We start from the raw sequence: 3,807 nt of genomic DNA, 5'->3' as shown, positions 1-3,807 counted from the left end.
GTGGTGATTCTAAAGATGGGACTATTGGTGTACTGGCTAATATGGGCAATGGCTCATACTTGATTGTCCATGGAGGAGTGGTTTTATCATGTGGTGTATCTAACAAGATGTTAACTTCTTTCCTATATTCCTCAAAGTCACACACTCCAGAGTGAGCCAAGCAAGTATCTGAGGGGTCTGGTGCTAGAATTATGGGTGTTGCATCTTCTATAATATCTTCTAGTGTATCTACTTCGAAGCAACTATCCATTGATGGTCCTTGGGAAGCACCAAACACATTCAATCTTAGTTTCTTATTCCCAAACGATACGTCCATGACTCCTGTCCTACAATTAATGCATGCATTTGCCGTAGCTAGGAAGGGTCGTCCTAAGATAATGGGAATTTGTCTGGGGTTGCCACTTAATTCCATATCGAGAACCAGAAATCAACTGGAAAGTAAAACTCATCTACCTTGACCAAGACATCCTCAAGCATTCCACGTGGTTCCTTAATTGATCTGTCGGCTAACTGCAGTGTGACTGATGTGGGTTTCAGTTCTCCAAATCCAAAAAGTTCATACACCGAACTAGGTAAAAGATTCACACTTGCCCCTAAATCCAAAAGAGCTTTTTCAATGTGATAATCTCCTATAACACAGGAAATGATGGGGGCTCCTGGGTCCTTAAGCTTTGGAGGAGTGGCATGCTGGAAGACAGAACTAGCCTGTTCAGTGAGACGTACTTTCTTTGAGATTTGTGATCTAGATTTACGTTTTTGGGTGCACAAATCCTTCAAAAATTTGGCATAAGCAGGGATCTGTTTGATTGCGTCTAGAAGGGGAAGATTAATTTGGACTTGCTTAAATAATTCCAACATCTCATCAAGTTTTCCTCCCTTCTTATCTGCAGGAATAGGGGCTTTCAGGGCATCCGGAAATGGGGCTTTAGGCAAGTAAGATGATTCCGGTGCAGTTGGTTCCTTCTCTATTTTTAGGTCCTCCTTGTTCTTGGGTGATTTGGATTCGGTTAGAGATTTAGGGTCGGTCTCATTGGTTTTACTAGTGTGTTCAATGACCTTCCCACTTCTCAGAGTCATGATTGATTTGGCATGTTCAGAAAAAGCTTCTGGGGTATTAGAACTCTCAATCACAAATTGCCCTCTTGGGTTGCTCTCTGGTTGGCTAGGTAATTTTCCTCCTTCCCTCCTACTGAATGCAGTTGCTAGTTGACCTATTTGGGTCTCTAGCTTAGCAATGGATTGTGTGTGGGAGTTAAGGGTCTGAGTGTTGACTTCTAATCTTTCTAGTGCTTTCAGGACTTTTTCCTCAAAAGCTGAACTGTGACCAGTAGTAGATGGTTGAGGAGCATTTTGAAATTGATGGTATGGTCCATGCCTATATGTTGAGTCTTGATATTGAGGTCGAGGTGTGGCAGGACCAACCACTGGTTGTGGTCTCCAAGAAAAATTTGGATGGTTTCTCCAGCCGGGGTTATAAGTGTTCGAATATGGATCGTTTCCTGGTCTGCGAGCTTGTTGGACTTGCTGAACCTGCTCGTGCACAAACTCAGGAAATTGGGGTGCGGCTGGGCATTCACTAACAAAATGGTTCGGACTTGCACACAATGCACAAACTTCTTGGATTGGATTAGGTGGAATTGAGGATTGTCCAGTGTTTAGAAGACGATCTAATTTTTGGGACAGTTCATCTACCTTTTGATGGATATCTATGGCATTTCCTACTTCATATATTCCACCTCTTTTTGAGTTTAACATGGGTTTATCTCTAATAGAGGCAGACATATGATGTAATGAATTTTCACTTAAAATTTCAAACAGTTGCCATGCCTCATCCTCACTTTTCAGCATAAATGTCCCACCGCATGATGCATCGACCATGTGTCGATGTCTTTCAGAGAGCCCATCATAAAAACATTGGATTAACTGCCACTTGGGTACAGCATGGTGGGGGCATTTTGTAATAAGGTCTTTTAATCTCTCCCATGTTTCATGAAACATTTCTCCATCTAATTGGGAAAAACTAGTTATGGCTTTCCTTATTTGATTAGTTTTTCCTATGGGAAAATATTTCTTGAGAAACTCTCCTTGCAGCTGGTCCCAGGTTGATATAGTCATGGAATCCAAAGTATGTAGCCAGTATTTGGCTTTGTCCTTAAGTGAAAAAGGGAATAATTTCAACCTAAGAGCATCATCGGAGAAGTTGTGAATTTTTACAGTTGAGCATATCTCAAGAAATTCTTCAAGATGTTTATAAGGGTCTTCATTACTAAGTCCATAAAATGAAGGTAACATTTGGATTATACTGGACTTAATTTCATATTGAGTGGCCTCCACAGGGGGTACTTGAATACAAGGAGAGTAGGTATATGTGGAAGGAGTAAAGTACTCCTTCAATTGCTTGGGTGGATCATTCTCCTGATTTCGATCCATCTTTTTATGTCTGTTGGCTCTAAAGGTTCTTTCTATTTCTGGATCAAAAGGTTGGATTTCTGGTCGTAACGATCTACGGCCAAACATATACCTTACAATTATACTATAGAGCACACACAGAATTTTTTTTTTTTTTTTTAATATATTTTTATAATAAAGTGAGAAAAGAATGAAGAAAATCTAAAGAGAAGAACCTAAGAATCTTAAATCTATGAAAAGGAAGAAATTAATTAATGTTTAGATGTTAATTGCAATCAACTTAAACAATCATAGACTCTCTATCCTAAGGTTAACTTAGATCTAGACAGCTCCTAACTTTCAAGATTGCTTTTGAGCACTCCAAGCTCAAGACTGACTAATTGACTCAGCCAGGTAAGCGTAAGATGTGGGAGGTTCCCTGCTCGTTGCTTTCCTTAGACACCAACTAAGTTGGCCAGGTCAGTCAACGGAACCAATTGAAAACCACTTTCTTTAATCACTTGCCTTAGACACTGAGCAATTAACCAATCCGCACTCGGTTCAACTCTAGAGCTTTCTTGTCCTATTGAGCTCGAAATTCCTAGGGCTGACGTCTAGTTGATTTTAAATTAAGGTCTAGGTTATGCAAATGCAAGGGAGTGATTTGTGGGCCAAGGAAGGGTGATCAAATCCCCACCTTATCTGGTTAATGGGTTATTGCCCTTAAGATTAATTATGGAGATGCAATGCAAATAAACAAGGTGTCCAATCAAGTTAGAAATTTTTATATTTGAGGTTACGCTATTTTAGTTAAGTGTTATGAAATGTCAGTGGTTTTTTTTTTTAATATAATTTTATCTTTTTATTTTTTTTTTTTAATTTTTTTTTTTAATTTTGCAAGAAAATAAATTTAAGTGATTAAGTCTAAAAAGCAATAAATTACTGGGCTATGAAAAGTAGCAAATTATTCTAAGCAGCAAAATTCTAAATAGTAAATTAGTTATGCAAGGTAATTCTGTAATTATGCAAATAAGATTATCTAGCTAGAAAGTACTGAAAAGAAAAAAAAAAATTTAAAACGAGAAATAAAAATTGAAAAGTATTTTTTTTTTTTTAAATTTCTTTTTTTTTTTTTTTTTAAAAAAGAATTTTTTTTTTTTTTTTAATTCAACCGTGCCAAGATCTCCGGCAACGGCGCCAAAATTTGATGCGTAGTCGTTGATAGCACCAAAAGTAACTCTACTCACTACGTAGGTAGGATGAGTCGAGATCGTATCCTCAGGGACCTTGGGCTAAGTTGAGATTGCAAGTTAAAAGAAAGAAGCGTTGTTTTTGATTTAGAAAATAAATTATCGTAAAATTGAGGTAATTAAAAAATAAAGAGCTCGGGAGTTTTGAATTAATTTGCACTAGCAGAGT

General features: G+C 37.8%; 1 non-coding gene across 1 annotated transcript; it reads left to right on the top strand.

Moving 5' to 3' along the window:
* The first annotated feature begins 1,937 nt into the window (after nt 1-1,937).
* On the top strand, nt 1,938-2,043 carry LOC140853902 (small nucleolar RNA R71). Its single transcript, XR_012137044.1, has one exon. It is a non-coding gene; the product is annotated as a small nucleolar RNA R71 (small nucleolar RNA).
* The last annotated feature ends 1,764 nt before the right edge of the window (nt 2,044-3,807 follow it).

Source organism: Elaeis guineensis, chromosome 14 (assembly GCF_000442705.2).
Source record: "Elaeis guineensis isolate ETL-2024a chromosome 14, EG11, whole genome shotgun sequence".
In the NCBI taxonomy this organism is placed as follows: Eukaryota; Viridiplantae; Streptophyta; class Magnoliopsida; order Arecales; family Arecaceae; genus Elaeis; species Elaeis guineensis.
This window is presented reverse-complemented; position numbering and strand designations above follow the sequence as displayed.